Source organism: Mustela erminea, chromosome 2 (assembly GCF_009829155.1).
Source record: "Mustela erminea isolate mMusErm1 chromosome 2, mMusErm1.Pri, whole genome shotgun sequence".
In the NCBI taxonomy this organism is placed as follows: Eukaryota; Metazoa; Chordata; class Mammalia; order Carnivora; family Mustelidae; genus Mustela; species Mustela erminea.
In genome coordinates, this window is record NC_045615.1 from 37,768,167 (window position 1) to 37,787,604 (window position 19,438).

General features: G+C 37.7%; 1 long non-coding RNA gene across 1 annotated transcript in view; it reads left to right on the forward strand.

Annotated features, from left to right (window-relative positions):
- LOC116584390 overlaps nucleotides 1–18,658 on the forward strand; it is a 32,357-nt gene extending 13,699 nt beyond the window's left edge. The window contains exons 2-3 of the long non-coding RNA XR_004283179.1: nucleotides 2,844–2,962; nucleotides 17,610–18,658. This is a non-coding gene — a long non-coding RNA (uncharacterized LOC116584390). The remainder of the gene's footprint in view (nucleotides 1–2,843; nucleotides 2,963–17,609) is intronic.
- The last annotated feature ends 780 nt before the right edge of the window (nucleotides 18,659–19,438 follow it).

Sequence of the window (19,438 nt, forward strand, 5' to 3'; positions counted from 1 at the left end):
TTGGGGAAAAAAATGTTAAGCCATATTACATCAGTGCAAAGAACTTACCTCATATGAAATCTAAGTGTCCTAAGAAAGTGGTAGCTTTTCTTTAATAGCCAGAAATTTTGGCATCATGGTTTGATATCCTTGATCTAATATTTCTACTTCAGTTCTTCCATGTGTTTTTATTTATTTATTTTAGAGAGCAAGCGAGCGAGCTGGGGGAGAGACAGAAGGAGAGAAAGAATCTCTAGCAGACTTCTTGTGCTCAATCCCAGGACCCTGAGATCAGGAGCTGAGCCACCAAGAGTTGGTGGCTCACCTGACCTAGCCTCCTGGGTGCCCCATCCCATGTGATTTTATCTTAAATTAAAACATTTCTGTTTGAAAATCGTTGATTATTTGATTGTTATACTCTATAAAAATATTAATTGATTTTCTGGATTAATTAAAGCTCTAAATATTAAAATGCTCTATCAGTTTAATTATTAGTAGTACAAAATTTATCAATATAGTAAATTTGTAATTCTTTAAGATTTTATTTATTTATTTGAGAGAGAGAGAGAGCACGAATGGGGGAAAGGTCAGAGAGAGAGCAGACTCCCCCCCCCCCTTCCCCCACAACAAGTGCTGAGCCTGACTCAGGGCTGGATCCCAGGACCTGAGACCATGACCTAAGCCACAGTCAGATGCTCAATCAACTGAGCCACACAGGCGCCCCAACAAATTTGCAATTCTTAAACAAGAAATTAAACTGTGCTGTAAATGTATTTTCTCAGTGACAGATGGAGCTAAATTCAATTTTATGGATAAAGATTACTCATCATGAGAGTGAGACAGGTTCAACACTAATTTATGCTTTTTGTTTGTTTTTATAGTTACAAATGCTGAGAAACTTTATTTACATAAATAAGGAGATGAGAATTCAAAGAACTTTGTTATAGCATTATCATCTTTTCCATCCAAGTCTTATTTTAAAAACCATTGTGTGCTTTCATCATAAATTAGACTGGTGTCCAGCATGCAGAAAACACTCTGTTGGAGGGTTTTTAAGTCTCAACTGTCTTTAATGAACTTGTAATTCTCTTCAATTTATCTTTTCTTTCCAGTTAATTATCATACTTTGTAATTATTATTGATTTAGATAATACTTTGGTATCTGTCAAGGGCCAGTCCCTCACTTCTTAAAATTATTTTGGCTCATATTTACTGTTCCCAAAGGTTTTTATGATCAGCTTGTCAAGTTTTAAAATTTGGGTTTAGTGTATTTATTGAAGTGCACTGAATTCTAGATTAACTTGGACATATTTGATATTGTTCCAATACCCAGTTTTCCCATCTAGGACCTCAACAAATCTCTCCATTTATGCAAGCCTTGCTTCACATCCCACAATAAGGTTTTATAGTTTCGTTTTCATGGGTTTCATATATTTCTTCCTGAATTTCAGATAACACAAACATCTGACCTCTTTAAATGCATTTCTTCTTTCTTTGTCCTCCCTTTCTTTTTTCTTTCCTTGTCTTTTTCTCTTGCTATTCTGAATAAATTGGAAACTTGAACAGGATTGGGAATGGATTGCCCTTCTAACCTCCTAAGTGGTTAAATCTTCACTAGGATGGTTGCTAAGGAGAGAAATACTTGTAGAATAAATAAATGAATGAAAGGCTTGATTCATAAACTAGAAATCTGGGGGATATTCCAGGAAAGACCTCAATAGAATTATTCTTTAAAATAGATGACAAATTATGGCTTGGCTATATCATAGGACAGATTTGACAAGCTATTTTATATATATATTTATATATATATAATATATTATATGAATGAATCCACAATAGCAGAATTTATCTACTATCTAGGTCATTTTGTCTTTTAATTTAAATAAATAAATAAATAAATATATAATAAATATTTATCATATATAATATATATAAAATAAATAACAAATATATAATAAATATTTATATAATATATATAATTAATATATATATATATAAATAACAAATATATAATAAACATTTATATATTATATATAAATAATATATATAATATATATAAATAATATAATATATAAATAACATAAATATATAATAAGCATAAATTATATATTTATTTATTTATTTTAATTAAAGAGACAGAATGAACCAGATAGTAGATAAATTCTGCTATTGTGGATTCATTCAGAGATCCAGAGGAGATAAATATATGCTTCTGACTTTCTCAGACTTTAAGAAAAATGCTAAAGTTTTTCTAGCTGTGAGGTTTTCTGAAACAGCATTGAATATCAAGGATAATTTAACTTTTTTTTTTTAAGAAGGATGTCTGCTGCCTAAATGTCACAGACTTAACTGGTCTTTTAAATAAGGAACATTTTAAACCCAAAGACTAAGTGGCATCAGGGCGGAGAAGGGATTTTTGAGGGGAGCCCTTCTGTACATTTTGTCTGTCACTTCAACCACTCACATTCAGTCTGCTGCCTGAAAAATATCATCACTGCAAACTGCTCCCATTCTCCTTTGCCTACCTGTTTCCTTGTAGACAGAGCCATGGAGCTCAGTTGGACACTGCCGTGGGTTAGGAAAAGAAAAAGGGCTCAGGGCAACTGCACTTTGGGCGGGGGTGGGGGCGTGGCGGGGTGGGGGGCGGCAAGGCATACATTTTTGAGGCGCTAGAGAGGTTGCAGCAGCAGAGACCCTCTGTGTTCCGGAGTTAGAAATTGAAAGTGAATACAACTTCTTAGGCAGCAGGAATTCATTCTGACAGAAAAGTTCCCCTGACCCCAAGAATTCAGCCACAGCTTCATGAACAGAGGCTGGGGAGTGTGGGGATAGAACTGATCATGTTGCTGCTTCTCCTGCAGGCTTCCCTGGGCTATGTGGTCCCAAAGTGAAGCTGAGGAGCCACCAGAAAACCTCAGAAGCTTTTCATCCAGAAGCCTGAGGAAAGCCCTGCCCTTCCTCCAGAGAGCGGGTATGACAGGTATTTTTCTTAGTCTTTGAAGGAATTCACTCTGCTCCTTCCCCAATCTTTGTATGCAATGGCGTGGTGGAAGCAAAGAGGTGGTCTCAGAATTTCTAGAAAGACCCCAGTCCTCCCTACCCAACAAGGTAGAACCTTGCTAACATGACCTACCCTGAAACCATCAGGATTAGTCACATTATCCCTTTATCCCCATTGACATCATCACTGCAAGAAGCCTGTGGAAGCCCAGGTCACCCTCCACCTCCTTTACACCAATCCCCATGCAGCTCTTAATCTCATTCTCCTCCCTTCTCCCACTCTCCCCTACTCTCAAAATGCATTCCCTGGGCTCACTGTGATGCTCAGTCTGTCAGCAGCAAATTTCCTAAAGCTCTCAACCTGCTCTGCAAAGGTCCCCTTTCACTGTCCTGCTCTAGCTGAAATGTGAGGCTCCCCAGGAGATTACTCCCTCCTCTGCAGCCCTCTCTAATGGTGGTCTTTATCTCTATTCTCTCTACTACATCCTACCCAACCACAGAGTGAGGGTACTTCTTCCTCCTCATTGCCATTTTCAAACTCTTCCTCCCCCAAACCCCAGCTTTGAACCTCATGTCATCAGATATACCACCTCCTGTCCCTTATTGTCACTTGCCCTTATTTCTCAAAGAGTTTAGCAGCTGACACATGGTCGCTTTCTCCAGCGGTACTTCTAACATAATCTAGGGAATTTCAATATCCATTTGGTCATCTTTCAGATATACTGGAGTTCCTTGACCTCTTCTTCCTATAAATTTGCCTTTCCCCGTGTATCAGTCACTCACTGTGAAATCATACTGCAGACCTTGGCATTATCTGTAACAGTAATTCCTTCAGAGTCTCAATGTTGGGCATCCCTCTTGTACCACCACTACTCTTCTTCAGAGCCCCGACTCCAACAGCCCTCTCATCTGTAGTCCCTTGACTCTACCACTTTTCAGTTAGGGGTTATACTTCATTCTCCTCAGATCCTCTCATAGACTCATTCCCTAGCATTAAATCCCTCAATCAGTTATTAGAATCACTCCCTTGCAGGGAGTTCTAATTATTTGCTAAAATCTAGCCTTGTTCCAAAATCAGAGCACTGTAGCTAAGCAGAGAGCTGACCATACACACCGCATTTCTCAGGCTTCCTTGCATTTAACTGTAGCTACAAAAATTTTGCTAATAGAATATGAGCCTAAGTAATGTGTGGTACCTGCAGGCTGGACCCTTAAAACAAGGGCAATGCTTTTTCCTTACACTCTCTTTCCTCCTCTGGATAACTGGTAAAAAGTGTGCCTGCTACCCAGTTTCTAGGATTTAGCTGAGGAAAAAAAGCCCTAGGTCATGGAAGAGAAATAAGGTAGAAGGCCCCTCAGACCCTAAATGATCATTTGAAGCTGAGACTCAATGGCCTGGAATGGTCATTTCTGCTTAAAATTGAAATAAAATCTGTTTTAAGTCACAGAATTAATGTTGGTTTGCTTTGTTACAGTAACCTAGCTCTATTATAAACAACACAACTCGCCACTCCCTTGGTGATCTATCATTTGTTCATACTCACCTGGCAAAACCATTCATGGACACTGAGCAGAGAAAACCCTGCTGCTTAGTTGTACTTACTTTCAAATCTTGGACACAGAATTGCATTCAGCTTATAATGCTGCCTGGCAATTATATCATATCTTGTAGGTACACTCAGTCTCCCACTCTTCTAGATAAAGGATTCTCCTTTCTCAAACATCCAACACTTTCCTCCCATCCTCACTCTCACTTAATAACCCTGCATTCTGTTTGAGGCTTCAGAAGAGAGTTTCAACAACCTCCTATCTCTTCTTCCTATCCTCTCACATCTGTGCCCACCTGCTCTGTCTTGCTCTGCCTTCTGTTACTATGGGTAAATTATCCATACTCCTTTAATTAAGTTTTTGTTGTGTTATGTTAGTCACCATAAAGTACACCATTAGTTTTTGATGTGGTGTTCCATGATTCATTATTTGCATATAACACCCAGTGCTCCATGCAATCCATGCCTTCCTTAATACCCATCACCAGGCTTACCCATTCCCCCACCCCCCTCCCTCCTAAAACCCTCCATTTGTTTCTCAGAGTCCAGAGTCTCTCATGGTTCACCTTCCTCTCCTACTTTCCCCCCTTCATTTTTCTCTTCTCCTAATGTTCTCCATGCTATTCCTCATGTTCCACAAATAAGTGAAACCATATGATAATTAACTTTTACTTCTTGACTTATTTTACTCAGCATAATCTCCTTCAGTCCCATCCATGTTGATGCAAAAGATGGGTATTCATCCTTTCTGATGGCTGAGTAATATTCCATTGTATATATGGACCACATCCTTATCCATTCGCCTTTTAAAGGGCATCTTGGCTCTTTCCATAGTTTGGCTATTGTGGACACTGCTGCTATGAACATTGGGGTGCATATGGCCCTTTTTTTTTTTTTTTTTTTTTTACTACATCTGTATCTTTGGGGTAAATGCCCAGTAGTGCAATTGCTGGGTCATAGGGCAGCTCTATTTTTAATTTTTTGAGGAACATCCACACTCTTTTCCATAATGGCTGCACCAATTTGCATTCCCACCAACAATGTAAGAAGGTTCCTCTTTCTCCACAACTCCAACATTTGTTGTTTCTTATGTTGTCAATTTTCACTATTCTAACTGGTGTAAGGTGGTATCTCAATGTGGTTTTGATTTGAATTTCCCTGATGGCTAATGATGATGAATACTTTTTCATGTGTCTGTTAGCCATTTGTATGTCTTCTTTGGAGAAGTGTCCGTTCATGTCTTCTGTCCATTTTTTGACTTGATTATTTTTTGGGTGTTGAGTTAGAGTTCTTTATAGATCTTGGATAATAGCCCTTATTCTCTTACACCATACACAAAGATAAACTCTAAATGGATGAAAGACCTCAATGTGAGACAGAAATCCATCAAAATCCTAGAGGAGAGCATAAGCAGTAACCTGTTTGACATTGGCCACAGCAACTTCTTTCAAGACACATCTCCGAAGGGAAGGGAAACAAAAGTGAAAATGAACTTTTGGGACTTCATCAAGATAAAAAGATAAAGGGAAAAGTCAACAAAACAAAGAGGCAACCCACAGAATGGGAGAATGTATTTGCAAATGACACTACCATCCATACTTCTATTTAAGACCAAAGCTTCTGTGTTTGCACCACATCTCATCCCTCCTCCCTGTTCAAAGATTTTGCCCCAGTAGTTCTCCTTTCTCTCCTGCATTATCCAGTGTTCTCTCTGTGTTCCATCTGTACCACAGCATACAAATATACCTGTACTTCTTCCACCTTGAATTTTTTTTTTAAAGATTTTATTTTTTTATTTGACAGATCACAAGCAGGCAGAGAGAGAGGAGGAAGCAGGCTCCCTGCTGAACAGAGGGCCCGGTGCGGGGCTCAATCCCAGGACACTGGGATCATGACCTGAGCCGAAGGCAGAGGCTTTAACCCACTGAGCCACCCAGGCGCCCCCCCCCACCTTGAAATTTTTTAAAAAGATTCTCATTTATTTATTTGTCAGAGAAAGAGAGAGATGGGAGGGAGCGAGAGAGAGTGAGAGAGAGAGAGCACAACCAGGGGGAGTGGCAGTCAGAGGCAGAGGGAGAAGAAGGCTCCCTGCTGAGCAAGGAGCCTGATGCAGGGCTCCATCCCAGGACCCTGGGATCATGACCTGAGCCAAAGGCTGATGCTTAACTGACTGAGCCACCCAAGTGGCCCTCCATCTCGAAATTTTAAAAAAACAAACACAACTTTTCAAGCTTCCTTCTCTTCCAGCTCTCTTCATTTCTGTTCCTGTTTAAAGCAAGCAAGCCCCAAAGAGATAACTATACTTCTTGAATTTAACTTTCATCTTACTTTCTTTTTTTAAAAAATTATTTTGAAAAATTTCAAGCATATTCAAGGGCAGAGGCACAGTAGAATGAGACCTCCATATATTATCACTCAGTTTCAAAGTATAAACATTTTGTCAATCTTATGTCATCCATCCTCATTCCCTAAATTGTCTGTACTGTTTTTTCTTCTTTTTTAAAATTTGAGTATTGTTGACACATAATGTTCCATTAGTTTCAGGTGTACAACATAGAGATACACCCTCTCTTTTGGCCCATTTTAGAGAAAGTTCCAGACATCATTTCATCTATAAATACTCTAGCATATATTTTTAACAGATAATGACTCTAAAAAAAATTACAGTCACAACACCAACTTAATATCCAACAAATCTAAATGAATGATCAGAGTTTAAATTTCCTATATTGTCTCAGAAACATCTTTTTATAATAGATTTTCTCAAATCAGGCTCTAAATACATTGTATTTGGCTGGTATGTCTTTTAAGTCTGTCTTCATCTCTAACAGTTTCCTCTCTACCCTTTTCTCCTGCCAGAAGTTTCCACATTCTGTTGTTGGCTCTTTGCATCCTCATGATGTCATCTAGCATGTTCTTCTCTCCCGTATTTCCTGGAAACTAGTAGTCATATCTTAAGGCTTGATTCTCTCCTTTTTTCAATCCATTCCAGTCACCCATTCCTCCTATTGCTACTATGTGTGTGTTGTCAAGTTCATTGGTAACCCATATTGCTAAATCTAATGGCCCATTCTCAACCCTCTTCTACCTTGATCCATTGGCAGTATTTGAATTGATCACTTCATCCTCCTTGATGCATTTCCTTTATTTGGCTTATAGGACACCACACTGTCATGGTATTACCTGGACTTACTTGTTGCTCCTTTTCAGTTTCTTTTGCTGGCTCCTATTTGCCATTGTTACCTCTAAAAAGTTAGAATGCTATAGGATTATTTTTTGGTTCTCTATCTGCCAAAGTTCAAAGTCCATAATTTAACACCTGACCTTCCTCTAAATCTGTTCCTCTCTTAGACTTCTCTATCCCATTTGATAGGAACTCCATCTTTCCAGTAGTTCAGGTCAAAAATCTTAGAATCATTTTGGACACTTTCTTTCTCTCCACCCCAGATAGACTCTGTCAGCAAATCCCATCTATACAGTTGTCATCTTGATTCAGTCCATTGTTATCTCTTGCTTCTTACCATAGCCTCTTAACTGATCTCTGACCTACCCCTTTGTTCTTACCACAACAGTGAGAATGATCTTTTTTTTATTTTATTTTTTTTAACTGTGGGTCACATCAGGTCACTCCTCTGCTCAAAATTTTCCATTGGTTTCCCTATTTCCTTACAGTAAAAGTTGAAGCTCTTAGAACGACCCATAAGACCCTATGTATCTTGTTCTAATACTTCTCTGACATTTCTCCCAATATTCTAACCCCCTACTCAGGCCATGCTGGCCTTCTTATTATTTCTGTCACATACCTTTTCTCAACTTACCTTAGCATTTGGTGTTTTGCTTGGTATGTTCTTCTCACAATATCAGCGTGGCTCACGTAAAATGTTTTACCTTTTCAATGAGCCCTTTCCTGACCACCCTCTTTAAAATTACATTTCTCTAGAGGTAAAATTGAGGAGTCAAAGAACATAAGCATTTGTGTTTTGATAAATACTAAAATATTACCACATTACTTTCACCAATTATGTATGAGTATACAAGTTTCCCCTATAACCTGGCCAACTGAGGCCATTAGCAACTTTTGAATTTTTGGCAATCACAGTGTAGTTTTAATTTTCATTTCTTCTCTTATGAGAGAGTTTAAGTATCAATTTAAGACCAATTTGTATTTCCACTTCTGAAAATTGGAAGTTCATATCCTTTGTCCACTTTTCTAAGAATGTTGATCTCTCATTTATTTGTAGAAGCTCTTTATATGCTATGAAGTGAATACCTAGTCTGTCATATGAGTTAGAATAAAATTTTCCCAGTTTATCATTTGTCTTTGACTTTATTTATGGTGGGTTCTTCTATACAGAATTTTTAAAAATTGTAGTCTAATTCATCAGTATTTTCTTGTATGGATTCTGAGTATAGTATCATACCACGAAAGGCCCTACCTACCATATCTCCCGCCTGAGAGAATTTTTTTTGTCATACTTTTTTTTCTTAACGTTTAAATCTTTTATCCATCTGGAATTCGTTTTAATACAGGATGTGAGATATACTTCCAATTTTATTGTTTTTCCAGATGGCCAACCATTTGTCCCAGCACCATTTATTGAATGCTCTGTTTTCTCCATTGACAAGAAATGCCACTCAGGAGATTCTTAGGCACCCTTTACTAGCCATGAGCTTAGGTTGATGTAACACTGTGTTCTCTTTATGAAACCTCTGCCAGTAGGCAGAGACCTCAGACTTGCCACTGAGCTCTGCAAACAGGTCGAACCTGTAGCATGCTGAAAGCCCACACCCATAAATGCATACATAATATCTTCAAATTGTAGCTTGAAATGTTGTGAGCACATGATTCTCATATAGTTAGTTCCTCCACCCCACCCACATTCTTTCCAATAATGCCAAAAGGTGGCAGGAAATAGTCACATGGTTTTTGGTTGTTTGTTCAGTATGTGAGGAAAACCAGAACTTAATATTTGCAAGTCACTTTGATCTGTGAAGAAGAAAACCGCTACTGTAATCCTAATCCTTATGCTACCTTTTATACACCAAGTATGTTGTTGTAACACAGCATTCTGGGCTTAATGAAGTTTTATTCTAATGAGTATAAGTTTGTCTCTCTTTGTTGAACTAGCTGTGAAACCAGGTTACCAGTATGGACTATGGGGGCCAAAATTTGGGGGGATGGAATGAGATTTTTCAGAATTGATGATGTCATATGAGACCATTAAAGCCGGTTTACCTGGCATCTGCCTATTAGGATGTTTTTTAAACTAGGACACATATTTATTGTTCAGTAATAATTATACTGATAATGCTGACTCTAAGATACTGCAACATACTGCTATCGCTTTTGAATTAAGACTCATCCAAAATAATTATGAGGAATATAATTTAAGTTTCAAGGCTATTTGGCTGTGTTCCTTAGTGGAAATACTGTAAGACGTTGAAGATGCAGAGAGGATGAGTTTTTTTAATTTTAATTTTTAAAATATTTTATTCCTTCATTTGACACAGAAAGAGAGCACAGCAAGGGGAGCAGCAGGCAGAGGGAGAGGAAGAAGTAGGCTTCCCTCTGATCAGGGAGCCCAATGTGGGGCTCCATTGCAGCCCCCTGGGATCATGACCTGAGATGAAGGCAGACACTTAACTGACTGAGCCACCCAGGTGTCCCAGACAGACAGGGTGAGTTTAATTTTGATTCTTCCACCTTTTATCTAAGTAATTGAGCAAGGAACCTAACTTCAGTAAGCCTCAATTTCCTCATATATAAAATAATAATGATACTACTACTTACCGCTTTAGGGATTAATAAGAAAATCCACTTAAGAAAGGCATTTCCTCCTTATCTGATTGGCAAAGACAAAAAAAATGTGATGATATATTGGGTGGTAAGAGTATGGTAGAGACAATTACTCTCATACATTGCGTGAGGGAGTATAAATTGGTACAGCCACCATATAAAACAATTTGGCAATATCTATCAAAATTACAAATGCACATACATACTTTGGCCAGAAATTCCTCTAGCTGGAATTTATCAAGCAGATGTACCTTTTTTTTTTTTAGGTTTATTATTTTTTTTAATTTGAGAGAATGAGAGCATGCACATGTGTGTGTGTGTGCGCGTGCACACAAACAGCAGGAGAGGCAGGGGGAGAAATAGAGGAAGAGAATCCTTCAACAGACTTGCTGCTGAGCACTGAGATCCAGGTAGGGATCTATCCCAGGACCCTGAGATCATGGCCTGAGCCACAACCAAGGGTCAGACACAAAACCGACTGTAGGGGCCCACAAGGGTACTTTTAAATGAATAAATTGATAACCATATGCTGATATTTATTGCAGTACTTTTATAGTAAGAAAAGAGTGGAAACAACCTAGATTTCCATCTAAGAAGAGCTGTTTTGGACTTAACGCAAATACCATGTTGTAATAAAGAATAAAGAACAATTTCATTAAGGAATGAGATACTACCAAAATATACTGTTGGTAATCAGAAGAAGCAAAATGTAGAACAGTGTGTAAAAACAGGATGGAAAGTATATAACATATATACATATTTGCTTGTATAATCACAGAAATGCTCAAGAAAAACACTCAGGAAGTGGTAGCACTGATTTCCTCAAAAGCTGGAATTTCCTGATGGAAATTTTCTAAGAATTTCCTGAGTGTCCAGGAAACTCTTCCTATATATATACCCTTTTCATTCCTTGATTATACCCTGTGAATGTGTAAGTTACTTTTAAAAAATATATCGATAGGGGAACGCCTGGTTGGCTCAGTTGGTAGAGCATGTGACTCTTGATCTCGGGGTTGTAATTTTGAGACCCATGTTGGGTGTAGAGATTACTTAAGTATAAGATCTTCAAAAAAACCCCCCAAAAAACCAAATAAACAGGGGCACCTGTGTGGCTTAGTTGGTTAAGCGTCTGCCTTCAGCTAAGGGATTGAGCCGCATGTGGGGCTCCCTGCTCAGTGGGAGTCTGGTTTTCCCTCTGTCTCTCCCTCACTCTGCCCACCCCCACCCCCAACTGGTGCTTGCTCGCTCTCTTTCTCTCTCTCAAATAAAGTAATATCTTGGATGCCTGGGTGGCTCAGTTAGTTAAGCATCTGCCTTTGGCAGATCAGGTCTTAATCCCGGAGTCCTGAATCAAGCCTTGCATTGGGCAGCACGGCTGGGAGTCTGCTTCTCCCTCTCCCTCTGCTCCCCCTCCTCCCATTTTTGCTCCCCCTCCTCCCATTAGTTCTTTCTCTCTTTCACTCACTCTCTCCCTCTCTCAAATAAATAAATAAATAAAACTTTTAAAAAGAAATAAAAACTTTTAAAAAAATGAAAAAGAAATAAATCAACATAAAGTATATAGAAAACTCATGACATATAGTAAACATGCAATACACATTAGCACTTAATATAAAATTTCAACTTAATTGTAACTATCTTGCACTAAAATAAGATACTAAGAAAATTTTAAAAATCAGCTGCTTAAAAATCTAAATACTATGAGTTTAAAAATATATGAGTAGATTTAAACAAGAAAATCTGTCTTACTATAAATTGTAAAGGCATTTCTCTTAGTCCATGAAGTCTTACAATCTGGGTGTTATCATTTAGATTTCTCATAAAGGTATTAAAATATCTAGTAATATTTTTCAAAGATTTTATTTATTTATTTGGAAGAGAGAGAGAGAATGAGCGGTGGTGGCAGGGAGAGGGAGAGGCAGAGGGAGAAGCAGGCTCCCCAAGGAGCAAGGAGCCCAATGTGGGACTCAATCCCAGGACCCCAGGATCATGACAAGAGCTAAAGGCAGATGCTTAAATGACTGAGCCGCCCAGGTGTCCAAAACATCTAGCAATTTAAAAAATCTTACTTATGCAAAAAACATGATTAGAAGGAAAGGTTTTCCATCTATAAACACAAATGTCTCCTGTTAGTCATAAAGCAATTAGAGTTTGGTAGGTAAGAGGTGTCATTTAAACTTCCAAACATTACTGGGTTTTGAGGAAGAAATGAAAATACTTAGAATCATTTATTTATTCACAGTTGAGTTTGTTTATATTTCTGTGTTCTGAGCAAATTTGGATAAACTGAGAATAAATGGAGAATTTTCTATTTTACTTATATATACTCAGACTATCAGGTTGCCATAGTTGATTTCTCAATAAACTGTGCATCTAGATTTGTCACATTTATCAGATATTCTATATTAATATCTTGTTTTCACCCATACTTTGGTAATAATACTGTCTATGGTTTTTAATTTCTGAGATGTAAATAGTTTCTAGGCTATGCTATGTATATAATATTAACATGTGTCCCTTTAGACTCTAATCTCCCAGTCTGGTAAAGTATTTTCCGGAATATAAGAAGACTTAGATCTCATGGCATCTTGCCTATGAAATTGTTAGAGATCTCCAATTTTTTTCCCAGTGTCTCAAATCTCCCTCTATATACTATATTACGTATACATATACTGTAATGATCTGTCTCTTTTAGCAAACAGGGAATTCCTTAAAAACATCAGCTCTATTTTTTATCCTTATAACTATGTGCCAGGCCTGGCAAGTATTAGGTACTCAATAATGTTTGCTGAATAGACCAGTTTTTCCTAGTAGATGTTATACTTCTAATGAAAGATTTCAGTAAAAGTTATCACTTTATTACATTTGAGTATTTTATTAACTATTAAAGTAAACCAAATATATAGACATTTTATCTTGTATGTCTCAAAAATCTGAATACAGAGGAATTCTGTTTTTTTCAATCAAATTCCAATTTAATATGGGATGCCTGGGTGGCTCAGTTGGTTAAGCAGCTGCCTTCGGCTCAGGTCATGATCCCAGCGTCCTGGGATCGAGTCCCACATCAGGCTCCTTGCTCCGCAGGGAGCCTGCTTCTCCCTCTGACTCTGCCTTCCACTCTGTCTGCCTGTGCTCGCTCTCACTCACTCTCTGTCTGACAAATAAATAAATAAAATCTTAAAAAAAAATTCCAATTTAATACATAATTGTGATCGAAATTCCCCATTTTAAGCTTAAAAGATTCATAGTTTTTGTTTTGTTTTGTTTTGTTTTGTTTTATAACTGAGTGCACAATATTCTTCCAACAGCTTGGCCCAATGATCACTTTTAGGGGAATATTCAAGAAGCAACTGAATTTGTTGGCTATTTTTTTCTCAAAAGCAACAAGTCACATCATTAGTGATAAAAACAAAATTGTTATTGGCAGATGTTCCCACACATCTAGATAGACAAATAGGGAAATGCTTTTTCTGATCTAGGGGGTATGTTTTGTGGTCTGAGATAGAAGCAAGAGGGACTCTGACAGTCTGGCCTGGAGGTATAATCTTTAGCCTCTCCCATCCTCTGGGAAATGGAATCCAAACACCGGCCTCACTGTTTTTATAGCCAAGGTTGTCTGTTTTGGGACGATGCTCTGTACTGAAGATTTCTGGGGCTCCCAATGGACTTCCAGAATCTAAATAGATCTACTGTTGCAAACTGAGAAAAGTCCTAACCCCCCTCTGAGAGGTTCCTTCTTAAGGTGAGCTATTCTTTCTGTGGGCAAAAATACAAACTCATTTCTTTCGTGCCCACTGGTCTGGTAGCTAGGCGCTTAAATTTTATTCTTCAATTAACAGCACAGCAATCCTTCATTTCACATTGTCGGCAGTGATCTCAAAGATGCAGCTATAAGGCAGAGACTGTTAAAATCTTAGCCGGTAACAAGTGAAAGTCAGCAGGAACTGCATTAGGAACATAACTGTTAAGTCCTATGGCCTCACTAAATATATCCATCCTTCAAATTTGAATCCAGAAATCTGTACACCTAGGTAGACAGCACCATTCTGGTCGCTTGTAAAAAAGACTTAACAATATGTTCTTTGGCATGTTTGTTTTGAGGGTCAATATGAGAAAAGACATGGGGATACTACATTCTGTGTACATCCTGTGTTTTTGGTATTATCAGGAACACCATCCATCAGGTTACTTAATATTCCTCTTATAAATTAGGGGACAACCCAGAGATGACAGACCCATTAATAACTATTTCATTTAAATTTTGAAAGCTCTTGAACAGGAAGGAGGTGGTTTTGAGAGACATCATTTGAAAGACAGACGGGAGAATAGACAAATTGTGACAATGAATGTTACTGAATACCTACTGCCTGTCAAATGGCTTAAACATTTCTAGCCTATGGCACTTTGGAAAAGAAAAATAAAGGGCATGTAATTTGAGTGTGGGGATTTGAAGATAAGAGTTCAAGTTTGAACAGAGCACCTTTGGTGGGACAGGATATAAGAAAGAGGATTCAACAACTTCCATGTGCCAACTCATCTTTTTAAAGAACTTCAAACTGTTACCACCAGTAATCAATACTTAATCTAGAATGGTTGACATTGACATTAGGATACAGAAGATAAGTTATAGGATATGTAAACGCATCTGGCATACAGTACATATTCAGTAATGTTACTTTTACTTTTAATTCTCACAAATCATTCTGCCAAAGGTACTGGATCTCACCATGGAATTTTTTTTTTTTTCCAAAGATATTTATGTGTCTACCAGAATTCTGTATTATACTTCCTATTTTCAGGAAGTTTAAGGATATTAAAAATAATATTGATTATTGGGAATAAATGTCAATATTATAAATTTAAGACACTAATGAACCATAATTATCCCATTAGAGAGATGACATTGATTATTAATGTGTCAGCAATGTCTCCAAAGACCTCCATGTCACTAAATTCAGTGGGTGTTTATCCGTCCTCTTTCTACATAACCTCCCAGGTTTACCAGCCAACATACTTTTCACTCCACCCTTCTATGTTACATCCCATGTCCAATCTATTACTTAGAACTGTTGATTTTATGCCCCCTCCCCATATGCCTTTCTTGTCCATCAACTTTTATCCCTCTTTATTATCATCACTTTAGTATAAGCTAGATTCACATCTCATCACTAGTAATTGGCTCACTGCCCTCCTGACTTCCATGTTGGCTCCTTTTGATTTTATTCTCTGTGCTAGAGCTGAAGCAGTCTTTTAAAAATGCAAAATTTAAAGTTAACCCTATGAAAATTCCTACATTGGCTTACTTAACAGGTCACAAAAGTCTGTCAATCAGTAGGACCTAACAGACCCTCACTATATAAACTCTTCTACTTCATAACTCTTCAGTCAGTCACCACGATTTATACCGGCATATCTTCTATTAGCTTTTTTTGCCTTCAATTTCTGTCCCAAATTAGGGAAATTCTTGGAGATGCCAGTAGGTTGGCTCCAACTCTCTAACTTCTATGCAAAGTGATTAGAGGAAGTTTTATTATTGCTTTCATTTTCTGTGGAAAAATGTTTTTTTCTCACTTCACAGTCTGTAGTTATAGAATATCTTTCAGAAGGCACAGAAGCCTAATCCATTTTATGATGCCAGATGAAAGCCAAGTTATGTAAGGATAAAAGAAGTCCAGTATTAATGCTATGAAGAGCTCAAGGATCCTTTATATGTCATGATGTTTCTCACATGATATCTAAACTTTGTATGTTTAAAGACAGATCGTCAGGTTCTATCTTTCTAGTACATAGGGAAGTGGCTTTGGAACCAGAACAGGCAACCTCTCCAGCACTTGCCTGTCTGATAAAGTAAATAGGATAGTAAGGTTACCGCTGATGCAGAGTCATTTTGAGGATTAACTAACGTAAATAAGTAAAGCACTTAGCAGAGTCTGGCACACATCAATAACCAATATGTTCTAGTTATTATTTTTGTTTGTGATAGTCATAAAATCCATTTTAAGGAAGTCCACTTAGCAGAGTCTGGCACATATCAATAACCAATATGTTCTAGTTATTATTTTGTTTGTGATAGTCATAAAATCCATTTTAAGGAAGTCCTTTTAGATTAATGTAAATTTTTTCTTTGGAGGAAGGGAATACTAAGGATTTGAACAACAGTTTTATTAGTTCAAATCATTGTATCATTTGATTTTGTTCTATCAGATCAATACACATTTCACAACTGAAAACAGTTAAAATTAATCTGTTACTACTCTTCAGGAACGGAATACACACAAGCCCTCTCCTTCCTGTGTTACTGTAAACTAATAATCAATATCCTTTTTTGATCACATCACTTGCAGGTCCCGAGCACAGAGTTCACTGCACTATTTCTGTGGGATGATTTCTGTTGGTGGCAGAGACTCTGCTGTCCCCTGGTGGCAGCTGCTGTCTTCCATTGGTTCAATGTCCTAGCTCAGAAAAATTATAATTATGCTTAGTCGTAAATTTTAGCAGGCAGGCAGAACTTGAGAGTTGCTTTTCCATTCTGACCTGGAAGAGTAGGGATTCATAGGCCTCTCTCCTGCACATTAGTATCTCAACACCAGTGCTTCTTCTAGAAGCAGAATCATTTTGTCTCCCTAAAGAGTTAGACAACAGCCTGTTGGAATTCCAATTTTGCTGTCAGAGCCTGACTCAAAAGACATTGTCCTGAAACATTCTCCCCAAATTCTGGTGTCCTTTCTGATTTCTTATCTGTAATGAAGGGGTTGGGTATTATTTCAGATTTGTCTGAGTCCTAGTTAGGATCTCAGTAATCTACAATCTATGACCATATAAAGGTATGAACTCAGATATGTGAGACTCAGATGTGTGAGTTTTTTTCTATGACTCACCTTAAGTTCAATTTTGAATCACCTATTCTGAAGGGTTGGCAATGCCATAATTTTGTCAGTTTCTGGTGTCTCATGTTTTTCCTCTTGGGATTGGATTTAAACTTGATAATGTCTAGTATGGCACCAAGTTTTGGTGTTGGGAACCTCTGGTTCTCAAATTCATCTGTCTACATAGGCAGCCAATGAGAAAGTAGACATCCTACCTCAGTTTTCAGTACTCCCAAGCCTTGTTAGCTCAGAGTTCTCTTCTGCAAGGTCTCTTAAATTATGGAGGCCATTTTTCCTCTTCTATGGGAATATGGGGATATTGTTTTGCTCCCACTTCAAGTTAGGGTATAGGAAATATTTGGTAGTCAGTCTAGTCCCCATCTACCTACTCACACCAATAATCTGTATTCTTTCTAGGGGTGCTGCCTTTCTGAGGCTGTATTTGGGAATCCAGGCACACTGTTCCCTCTGCTCTCAGATCTCATAAACCCATCTATGGAAGGTTGCTGACTTCCCAGGGAATGTGACTGGAGAAAATGGTTGCAAGACTTCTCATCTCTGGGGTAGTGGAAATATGCCCTGCCATTTCTTCCTCTCCTACTGTCCTCTCTCTACCATCTGGAACCCCCTCATTTTTCAGCATGGGAGATGGGTTTGTTTATTTCAATTTTACTATTATTATTTTTTGCCAGTGGAAAGTCCTGCTCTTACATGCTCTTACAGACATTTTGTCCAAATCTCTTGCTATGCCAGGAGTCTTTCTTCTTCCTGTAAAGCCAAGCCTTTTGCAACTCCAAAACCAGGAATAGACTGTTTCCCCCTGTTTTCTTCACTATCACATGTTTCTCTTTAAAGCAATGAGCACAGAATGCCCAGTTGCTTGTTTGGGTGGAGTAATGAGTAAAGAGATTGAGAGGGAAGATATTGCGTGCGGGATGCAATCTGTTAATATTATCCTTCCAAACTTATGGGGAAAAAACAGAAATAACAATAATGATAATGATAATAATAGAGCTCTTAGTGCAAACATTGATCCCTCTATCCAGATGAAATTGTGTCCTTAGCCCTAAGAAATAGTGCATGCTCCTTAGTCTTTCTTTATATACACCGTCAGACTTCAAGACTTCAGAACTCAGAAGACCTGTTTTAAGTAAGCAAACTGACGATGGGACAAGTTGTCTTCTAGGAGGATTTATCTTCATTAGAGATCAGTACTAGAGTGGTTTTGAAAGGTATGATTCTGTTATTCAAGTTTGTTCTAGGAATATGACAGTTTACATAAAACTGTTACTGTGAGAAATCTAGACACAGTGAGAGGAACATTTAGTCTTTTACACCCAGAAACCTGTGTAACAGGAAGAATCACATTGTATTTTCTGAGAATGCAGAGACATCCTTAAAGTACCTTTGCAGTTTTAACTTGTGTTGAAATATGTTGATACTATTAATTATTGTAATAAAGAATTACTTATGATGAATAATTGCTTATACTTGTTGAGTATTTACTAATTCTGATACTAAATCACCTAAATAATTCTTCACCTAATCCTTATAAGGCATCTGGCTGTGTCGGTCAGTGTAGCATGTGACACTTGATCTTAGGGCTGGGAGTTTAAGCCCCACACTGAACATAGAGCTTACTTAAAAAAAAAATTAAACAGACAAAAAAAAATTAAGAGATACATATCATTATTCTAGTTTACAGATGAGGAAACTAAGGCACAGAAAGGCTAAGAAACTTGTCCAAAGTCACAAGTTAGTATCTATTAGTGATTGAATCTGAGCCCCAGAAGCGTGATGGCACAGAAGTGCTTAACCATGTTACCTAGTTAATAACAATGATATTCCTAATAATAATAATGGTTAGGAGGTTATGGTGCAAAAGTGGCAATTCTTGGACTTAATATGCTAGAGGCTAATTTTAAGCTAGTAGAGCAGAAAAAAACTTAATGTGAATTTATTATTTGATATTTGTTAGACAAAGTGTAAATTACCAGTTTGCAGCCCAGAAATGAGACTGGATTAGTGAGCGATTTATTTTGACTCCTATTTATCAAAGGACACAGAGGTTTATGCTGGGCTGACCTAGATCCTCAGGGAACCATAATGAATAAACACTATGGAATTCAAGGACATCAACTCATAAGGAACTAACATTTTACATTAATTTTAATGTGCTGGAATTTGAAAGGATCAGCATGAAGTGATGATCTTCTCAAATTATACAGAAACACACATGGAAATGA